The sequence below is a fragment of the Pseudophryne corroboree genome, unplaced genomic scaffold (genome assembly GCF_028390025.1).
Source record: "Pseudophryne corroboree isolate aPseCor3 unplaced genomic scaffold, aPseCor3.hap2 scaffold_1305, whole genome shotgun sequence".
NCBI classification, from domain to species: domain Eukaryota; kingdom Metazoa; phylum Chordata; class Amphibia; order Anura; family Myobatrachidae; genus Pseudophryne; species Pseudophryne corroboree.
The window spans coordinates 76,478-86,508 of record NW_026967931.1 but is presented as its reverse complement, the minus strand read 5'-3'; positions in this window follow the sequence as shown (position 1 = coordinate 86,508).

The window sequence follows — 10,031 nt, the reverse complement described above, 5'->3', positions numbered from 1 at the left end:
TGGGAGGAACAGCAATGCAGGAGAGGCTCGGGTCACTGGCTGGAACCAGTGTGGTAGCTGTGAGGACTGGTGAGTGTCGGAATGCTGGGAGGAACAGCAATGCAGGAGAGGCTCGGGTCACTGGCTGGAACCAGTGTGGTAGCTGTGAGGACTGGTGAGTAATGGAGTGCTGGGAGGAACAGCAATGCAGAGAGGCTCGGGTCACTGGCTGGAATCAGTGTGGTAGCTGTGAGGACTGGTGAGTGACGGAGTGCTGGGAGGAGGAACAGCAATGCAGGAGAGGCTCGGGTCACTGGCTGGAACCAGTGTGGTAGCTGTGAGGACTGGTGAGTAACGGAATGCTGGGAGGAACAGCAATGCAGGAGAGGCTCGGGTCACTGGCTGGAACCAGTGTGGTAGCTGTGAGGACTGGTGAGTAACGGAATGCTGGGAGGAACAGCAATGCAGGAGAGGCTCAGGTCACTGGCTGGAACCAGTGTGGTAGCTGTGAGGACTAATGAGTAACGGAATGCTGGGAGGAACAGCAATGCAGGAGAGGCTCAGGTCACTGGCTGGAATCAGTGTGGTAGCTGTGAGGACTGGTGAGTAACGGCATGCTGGGAGGAACAGGAATGCAGGAGAGGCTTGTGTCACTGGCTGGAACCAGTGTGGTAGCTGTGAGGACTGGTGAGTAACGGAATGCTGGGAGGAACAGCAATGCAGGAGAGGCTCAGGTCACTGGCTGGAACCAGTGTGGTAGCTGTGAGGACTGGTGAGTAACGGAGTGCTGGGAGGAACAGCAATGCAGGAGAGGCTCGGGTCACTGGCTGGAACCAGTGTGGTAGCTGTGAGGACTGGTGAGTGACGGAATGCTGGGAGGAACAGCAATGCAGGAGAGGCTCATGTCACTGGCTGGAATCAGTGTTGTAGCTGTGAGGACTGGTGAGTGACGGAATGCTGGGAGGAACAGCAATGCAGGCGAGGCTCGGGTCACTGGCTGGAATCAGTGTGGTAGCTGTGAGGACTGGTGAGTAACGGAGTGCTGGGAGGAACAGCAATGCAGGAGAGGCTCAGGTCACTGGCTGGAACCAGTGTGGTAGCTGTGAGGACTGGTGAGTGTCGGAATGCTGGGAGGAACAGCAATGCAGAGAGGCTCGGGTCACTGGCTGGAATCAGTGTTGTAGCTGTGAGGACTGGTGAGTGACGGAATGCTGGGAGGAACAGCAATGCAGGAGAGGCTCGGGTCACTGGCTGGAATCAGTGTTGTAGCTGTGAGGACTGGTGAGTAATGGAGTGCTGGGAGGAACAGCAATGCAGGAGAGGCTCGGGTCACTGGCTGGAATCAGTGTTGTAGCTGTGAGGACTGGTGAGTGACGGAATGCTGGGAGGAACAGCAATGCAGAGAGGCTCGGGTCACTGGCTGGAACCAGTGTGGTAGCTGTGAGGACTGGTGAGTAACGGAATGCTGGGAGGAACAGCAATGCAGGAGAGGCTCGGGTCACTGGCTGGAACCAGTGTGGTAGCTGTGAGGACTGGTGAGTAATGGAGTGCTGGGAGGAACAGCAATGCAGGAGAGGCTCGGGTCACTGGCTGGAACCAGTGTGGTAGCTGTGAGGACTGGTGAGTAACGGAATGCTGGGAGGAACAGTAATGCAGGAGAGGCTCGGGTCACTGGCTGGAACCAGTGTGGTAGCTGTGAGGACTGGTGAGTGACGGAGTGCTGGGAGGAAGAGCAATGCAGAGAGGCTCGGGTCACTGGCTGGAACCAGTGTGGTAGCTGTGAGGACTGGTGAGTAACGGAATGCTGGGAGGAACAGCAATGCAGGAGAGGCTCGGGTCACTGGCTGGAATCAGTGTGGTAGCTGTGAGGACTGGTGAGTAACGGAGTGCTGGGAGGAACAGCAATGCAGGAGAGGCTCGGGTCACTGGCTGGAACCAGTGTGGTAGCTGTGAGGACTGGTGAGTGTCGGAATGCTGGGAGGAACAGCAATGCAGAGAGGCTCGGGTCACTGGCTGGAATCAGTGTTGTAGCTGTGAGGACTGGTGAGTGACGGAATGCTGGGAGGAACAGCAATGCAGGAGAGGCTCGGGTCACTGGCTGGAATCAGTGTTGTAGCTGTGAGGACTGGTGAGTAATGGAGTGCTGGGAGGAACAGCAATGCAGGAGAGGCTCGGGTCACTGGCTGGAATCAGTGTTGTAGCTGTGAGGACCGGTGAGTGACGGAATGCTGGGAGGAACAGCAATGCAGAGATGCTCGGGTCACTGGCTGGAACCAGTGTGGTAGCTGTGAGGACTGGTGAGTAACGGAATGCTGGGAGGAACAGCAATGCAGGAGAGGCTCGGGTCACTGGCTGGAATCAGTGTTGTAGCTGTGAGGACTGGTGAGTAATGGAGTGCTGGGAGGAACAGCAATGCAGGAGAGGCTCGGGTCACTGGCTGGAACCAGTGTGGTAGCTGTGAGGACTGGTGAGTAACGGAATGCTGGGAGGAACAGCAATGCAGGAGAGGCTCGGGTCACTGGCTGGAACCAGTGTGGTAGCTGTGAGGACTGGTGAGTGACGGAATGCTGGGAGGAACAGCAATGCAGGAGAGGCTCGGGTCACTGGCTGGAACCAGTGTGGTAGCTGTGAGGACTGGTGAGTAATGGAGTGCTGGGAGGAACAGCAATGCAGAGAGGCTCGGGTCACTGGCTGGAACCAGTGTGGTAGCTGTGAGGACTGGTGAGTAACGGAATGCTGGGAGGAACAGCAATGCAGGAGAGGCGCAGGTCACTGGCTGGAACCAGTGTGGTAGCTGTGAGGACTGGTGAGTAACGGAATGCTGGGAGGAACAGCAATGCAGGAGAGGCGCAGGTCACTGGCTGGAACCAGTGTGGTAGCTGTGAGGACTGGTGAGTAACGGAATGCTGGGAGGAACAGCAATGCAGGAGAGGCTCGGTTCACTGGCTGGAACCAGTGTGGTAGCTGTGAGGACTGGTGAGTAACGGAATGCTGGGAGGAACAGCAATGCAGGAGAGGCTCAGGTCACTGGCTGGAATCAGTGTGGTAGCTGTGAGGACTGGTGAGTGACGGAATGCTGGGAGGAACAGCAATGCAGGAGAGGCTCAGGTCACTGGCTGGAACCAGTGTGGTAGCTGTGAGGACTGGTGAGTGACGGAGTGCTGGGAGGAACAGCAATGCAGAGAGGCTCGGGTCACTGGCTGGAACCAGTGTGGTAGCTGTGAGGACTGGTGAGTGACGGAATGCTGGGAGGAACAGCAATGCAGGAGAGGCTCAGGTCACTGGCTGGAACCAGTGTGGTAGCTGTGAGGACTGGTGAGTGACGGAATGCTGGGAGGAACAGCAATGCAGGAGAGGCTCAGGTCACTGGCTGGAACCAGTGTGGTAGCTGTGAGGACTGGTGAGTGACGGAATGCTGGGAGGAACAGCAATGCAGGAGAGGCTCAGGTCACTGGCTGGAATCAGTGTGGTAGCTGTGAGGACTGGTGAGGAATGGAGTGCTGGGAGGAACAGCAATGCAGGAGAGGCTCGGGTCACTGGCTGGAACCAGTGTGGTAGCTGTGAGGACTGGTGAGTGACGGAATGCTGGAGGAACAGCAATGCAGGAGAGGCTCGGGTCACTGGCTGGAACCAGTGTGGTAGCTGTGAGGACTGGTGAGTGACGGAATGCTGGGAGGAACAGCAATGCAGGAGAGGCTCAGGTCACTGGCTGGAACCAGTGTGGTAGCTGTGAGGACTGGTGAGTGACGGAGTGCTGGGAGGAACAGCAATGCTGGAGAGGCTCAGGTCACTGGCTGGAACCAGTGTGGTAGCTGTGAGGACTGGTGAGTGACGGAATGCTGGGAGGAACAGCAATGCAGGAGAGGCTCGGGTCACTGGCTGGAACCAGTGTGGTAGCTGTGAGGACTGGTTAGTGACGGAATGCTGGGAGGAACAGCAATGCAGGAGAGGCTCGGGTCACTGGCTGGAACCAGTGTGGTAGCTGTGAGGACTGGTGAGTAACGGAATGCTGGGAGGAACAGCAATGCAGGAGAGGCGCAGGTCACTGGCTGGAACCAGTGTGGTAGCTGTGAGGACTGGTGAGTAACGGAATGCTGGGAGGAACAGCAATGCAGGAGAGGCTCGGGTCACTGGCTGGAACCAGTGTGGTAGCTGTGAGGACTGGTGAGTGACGGAATGCTGGGAGGAACAGCAATACAGGAGAGGCTCGGTTCACTGGCTGGAACCAGTGTGGTAGCTGTGAGGACTGGTGAGTAACGGAATGCTGGGAGGAACAGCAATGCAGGAGAGGCTCAGGTCACTGGCTGGAATCAGTGTGGTAGCTGTGAGGACTGGTGAGTAACGGAATACTGGGAGGAACAGCAATGCAGGAGAGGCTCGGGTCACTGGCTGGAACCAGTGTGGTAGCTGTGAGGACTGGTGAGTAACGGAATGCTGGGAGGAACAGCAATGCAGGAGAGGCTCGGGTCACTGGCTGGAACCAGTGTGGTAGCTGTGAGGACTGGTGAGTGACGGAATGCTGGGAGGAACAGCAATGCAGGAGAGGCTCAGGTCACTGGCTGGAACCAGTGTGGTAGCTGTGAGGACTGGTGAGTAACGGAATGCTGGGAGGAACAGCAATGCAGGAGAGGCTCAGGTCACTGGCTGGAATCAGTGTGGTAGCTGTGAGGACTGGTGAGTAACGGAATACTGGGAGGAACAGCAATGCAGGAGAGGCTCGGGTCACTGGCTGGAACCAGTGTGGTAGCTGTGAGGACTGGTGAGTGACGGAATGCTGGGAGGAACAGCAAAGCAGGAGAGGCTCGGGTCACTGGCTGGAATCAGTGTTGTAGCTGTGAGGACTGGTGAGTGACGGAGTGCTGGGAGGAACAGCAATGCAGGAGAGTCTCAGGTCACTGGCTGGAACCATTGTGGTAGCTGTGAGGACTGGTGAGTGTCGGAATGCTGGGAGAAACAGCAATGCAGGAGAGGCTCGGGTCACTGGCTGGAACCAGTGTGGTAGCTGTGAGGACTGGTGAGTGACGGAATGCTGGGAGGAACAGCAATGCAGGAGAGGCTCAGGTCACTGGCTGGAACCAGTGTGGTAGCTGTGAGGACTGGTGAGTGACGGAGTGCTGGGAGGAACAGCAATGCAGGAGAGGCTCGGGTCACTGGCTGGAATCAGTGTGGTAGCTGTGAGGACTGGTGAGTAATGGAGTGCTGGGAGGAACAGCAATGCAGGAGAGGCTTGGGTCACTGGCTGGAATCAGTATTGTAGCTGTGAGGACTGGTGAGTGACGGAATGCTGGGAGGAACAGCAATGCAGGAGAGGCTAGGGTCACTGGCTGGAATCAGTGTTGTAGCTGTGAGGACTGGTGAGTGACGGAATGCTGGGAGGAACAGCAATGCAGGAGAGGCTCGGGTCACTGGCTGGAACCAGTGGTAGCTGTGAGGACTGGTGAGTGACGGAGTGCTGGGAGGAACAGCAATGCAGGAGAGGCTCAGGTCACTGGCTGGAACCAGTGTGGTAGCTGTGAGGACTGGTGAGTGACGGAGTGCTGGGAGGAGGAACAGCAATGCAGGAGAGGCTCGGGTCACTGGCTGGAACCAGTGTGGTAGCTGTGAGGACTGGTGAGTAACGGAATGCTGGGAGGAACAGCAATGCAGGAGAGGCTCGGGTCACTGGCTGGAACCAGTGTGGTAGCTGTGAGGACTGGTGAGTGACGGAGTGCTGGGAGGAAGAGCAATGCAGAGAGGCTCGGGTCACTGGCTGGAACCAGTGTGGTAGCTGTGAGGACTGGTGAGTAATGGAGTGCTGGGAGGAACAGCAATGCAGAGAGGCTCAGGTCACTGGCTGGAACCAGTGTGGTAGCTGTGAGGACTGGTGAGTGACGGAGTGCTGGGAGGAACAGCAATGCAGGAGAGGCTCATGTCACTGACTGGAACCAGTGTGGTAGCTGTGAGGACTGGTTAGTGACGGAATGCTGGGAGGAACAGTAATGCAGAGAGGCACGGGTCACTGGCTGGAACCAGTGTTGTAGCTGTGAGGACTGGTGAGTAACGGAATGCTGGGAGGAACAGCAATGCAGGAGAGGCTCGGGTCACTGGCTGGAATCAGTGTGGTAGCTGTGAGGACTGGTGAGTGACGGAATGCTGGGAGGTACAGCAATGCAGGAGAGGCTCGGGTCACTGGCTGGAACCAGTGTGGTAGCTGTGAGGACTGGTGAGTAACGGAGTGCTGGGAGGAACAGCAATGCAGGAGAGGCTCAGGTCACTGGCTGGAACCAGTGTGGTAGCTGTGAGGACTGGTGAGTAACGGAGTGCTGGGAGGAACAGCAATGCAGGAGAGGCTCGGGTCACTGGCTGGAACCAGTGTGGTAGCTGTGAGGACTGGTAACGGAATGCTGGGAGGAACAGCAATGCAGGAGAGGCTCGGGTCACTGGCTGGAACCAGTGTGGTAGCTGTGAGGACTGGTAACGGAATGCTGGGAGGAACAGCAATGCAGGAGAGGCTCAGGTCACTGGCTGGAACCAGTGTGGTAGCTGTGAGGACCGGTGAGTTTCGGAATGCTGGGAGGAACAGCAATGCAGGAGAGGCTCGGGTCACTGGCTGGAACCAGTGTAGCTGTGAGGACTGGTGAGTAATGGAGTGCTGGGAGGAACAGCAATGCAGGAGAGGTTCGGGTCACTGGCTGGAATCAGTGTGGTAGCTGTGAGGACTGGTGAGTAACGGAGTGCTGGGAGGAACAGCAATGCAGGAGAGGCTCAGGTCACTGGCTGGAATCAGTGTGGTAGCTGTGAGGACTGGTGAGTGACGGAATGCTGGGAGGTACAGCAATGCAGGAGAGGCTCGGGTCACTGGCTGGAACCAGTGTGGTAGCTGTGAGGACTGGTTAGTAACGGAGTGCTGGGAGGAACAGCAATGCAGGAGAGGCTCGGGTCACTGGCTGGAACCAGTGTGGTAGCTGTGAGGACTGGTAACGGAATGCTGGGAGGAACAGCAATGCAGGAGAGGCTCGGGTCACTGGCTGGAACCAGTGTGGTAGCTGTGAGGACTGGTAACGGAATGCTGGGAGGAACAGCAATGCAGGAGAGGCTCAGGTCACTGGCTGGAACCAGTGTGGTAGCTGTGAGGACCGGTGAGTTTCGGAATGCTGGGAGGAACAGCAATGCAGGAGAGGCTCGGGTCACTGGCTGGAACCAGTGTAGCTGTGAGGACTGGTGAGTAATGGAGTGCTGGGAGGAACAGCAATGCAGGAGAGGTTCGGGTCACTGGCTGGAATCAGTGTGGTAGCTGTGAGGACTGGTGAGTAACGGAGTGCTGGGAGGAACAGCAATGCAGGAGAGGCTCAGGTCACTGGCTGGAATCGGTGTGGTAGCTGTGAGGACTGGTGAGTAATGGAGTGCTGGGAGGAACAGCAATGCAGGAGAGGCTCAGGTCACTGGCTGGAACCAGTGTGGTAGCTGTGAGGACTGGTGAGTAACGGAATGCTGGGAGGAACAGCAATGCAGGAGAGGCTCGGGTCACTGGCTGGAACCAGTGTGGTAGCTGTGAGGACTGGTGAGTAACGGAGTGCTGGGAGGAACAGCAATGCAGGAGAGGCTCGGGTCACTGGCTGGAACCAGTGTGGTAGCTGTGAGGACTGGTGAGTAACGGAATGCTGGGAGGAACAGCAATGCAGGAGAGGCTCGGGTCACTGGCTGGAACCAGTGTGGTAGCTGTGAGGACTGGTGAGTGTCGGTATGCTGGGAGGAACAGCAATGCAGGAGAGGCTCGGGTCACTGGCTGGAACCAGTGTGGTAGCTGTGAGGACTGGTGAGTAATGGAGTGCTGGGAGGAACAGCAATGCAGAGAGGCTCGGGTCACTGGCTGGAATCAGTGTGGTAGCTGTGAGGACTGGTGAGTGACGGAGTGCTGGGAGGAGGAACAGCAATGCAGGAGAGGCTCGGGTCACTGGCTGGAACCAGTGTGGTAGCTGTGAGGACTGGTGAGTAACGGAATGCTGGGAGGAACAGCAATGCAGGAGAGGCTCGGGTCACTGGCTGGAACCAGTGTGGTAGCTGTGAGGACTGGTGAGTAACGGAATGCTGGGAGGAACAGCAATGCAGGAGAGGCTCAGGTCACTGGCTGGAACCAGTGTGGTAGCTGTGAGGACTAATGAGTAACGGAATGCTGGGAGGAACAGCAATGCAGGAGAGGCTCAGGTCACTGGCTGGAATCAGTGTGGTAGCTGTGAGGACTGGTGAGTAACGGCATGCTGGGAGGAACAGGAATGCAGGAGAGGCTTGTGTCACTGGCTGGAACCAGTGTGGTAGCTGTGAGGACTGGTGAGTAACGGAATGCTGGGAGGAACAGCAATGCAGGAGAGGCTCAGGTCACTGGCTGGAACCAGTGTGGTAGCTGTGAGGACTGGTGAGTAACGGAGTGCTGGGAGGAACAGCAATGCAGGAGAGGCTCGGGTCACTGGCTGGAACCAGTGTGGTAGCTGTGAGGACTGGTGAGTGACGGAATGCTGGGAGGAACAGCAATGCAGGAGAGGCTCATGTCACTGGCTGGAATCAGTGTTGTAGCTGTGAGGACTGGTGAGTGACGGAATGCTGGGAGGAACAGCAATGCAGGCGAGGCTCGGGTCACTGGCTGGAATCAGTGTGGTAGCTGTGAGGACTGGTGAGTAACGGAGTGCTGGGAGGAACAGCAATGCAGGAGAGGCTCATGTCACTGGCTGGAACCAGTGTGGTAGCTGTGAGGACTGGTGAGTGTCGGAATGCTGGGAGGAACAGCAATGCAGAGAGGCTCGGGTCACTTGCTGGAATCAGTGTTGTAGCTGTGAGGACTGGTGAGTGACGGAATGCTGGGAGGAACAGCAATGCAGGAGAGGCTCGGGTCACTGGCTGGAATCAGTGTTGTAGCTGTGAGGACTGGTGAGTAATGGAGTGCTGGGAGGAACAGCAATGCAGGAGAGGCTCGGGTCACTGGCTGGAATCAGTGTTGTAGCTGTGAGGACTGGTGAGTGACGGAATGCTGGGAGGAACAGCAATGCAGAGAGGCTCGGGTCACTGGCTGGAACCAGTGTGGTAGCTGTGAGGACTGGTGAGTAACGGAATGCTGGGAGGAACAGCAATGCAGGAGAGGCTCGGGTCACTGGCTGGAACCAGTGTGGTAGCTGTGAGGACTGGTGAGTAATGGAGTGCTGGGAGGAACAGCAATGCAGGAGAGGCTCGGGTCACTGGCTGGAACCAGTGTGGTAGCTGTGAGGACTGGTGAGTAACGGAATGCTGGGAGGAACAGTAATGCAGGAGAGGCTCGGGTCACTGGCTGGAACCAGTGTGGTAGCTGTGAGGACTGGTGAGTGACGGAGTGCTGGGAGGAAGAGCAATGCAGAGAGGCTCGGGTCACTGGCTGGAACCAGTGTGGTAGCTGTGAGGACTGGTGAGTAACGGAATGCTGGGAGGAACAGCAATGCAGGAGAGGCTCGGGTCACTGGCTGGAATCAGTGTGGTAGCTGTGAGGACTGGTGAGTAACGGAGTGCTGGGAGGAACAGCAATGCAGGAGAGGCTCGGGTCACTGGCTGGAACCAGTGTGGTAGCTGTGAGGACTGGTGAGTGTCGGAATGCTGGGAGGAACAGCAATGCAGAGAGGCTCGGGTCACTGGCTGGAATCAGTGTGGTAGCTGTGAGGACTGGTGAGTGACGGAATGCTGGGAGGAACAGCAATGCAGGAGAGGCTCGGGTCACTGGCTGGAATCAGTGTTGTAGCTGTGAGGACTGGTGAGTAATGGAGTGCTGGGAGGAACAGCAATGCAGGAGAGGCTCGGGTCACTGGCTGGAATCAGTGTTGTAGCTGTGAGGACCGGTGAGTGACGGAATGCTGGGAGGAACAGCAATGCAGAGAGGCTCGGGTCACTGGCTGGAACCAGTGTGGTAGCTGTGAGGACTGGTGAGTAACGGAATGCTGGGAGGAACAGCAATGCAGGAGAGGCTCGGGTCACTGGCTGGAACCAGTGTGGTAGCTGTGAGGACTGGTGAGTAATGGAGTGCTGGGAGGAACAGCAATGCAGGAGAGGCTCGGGTC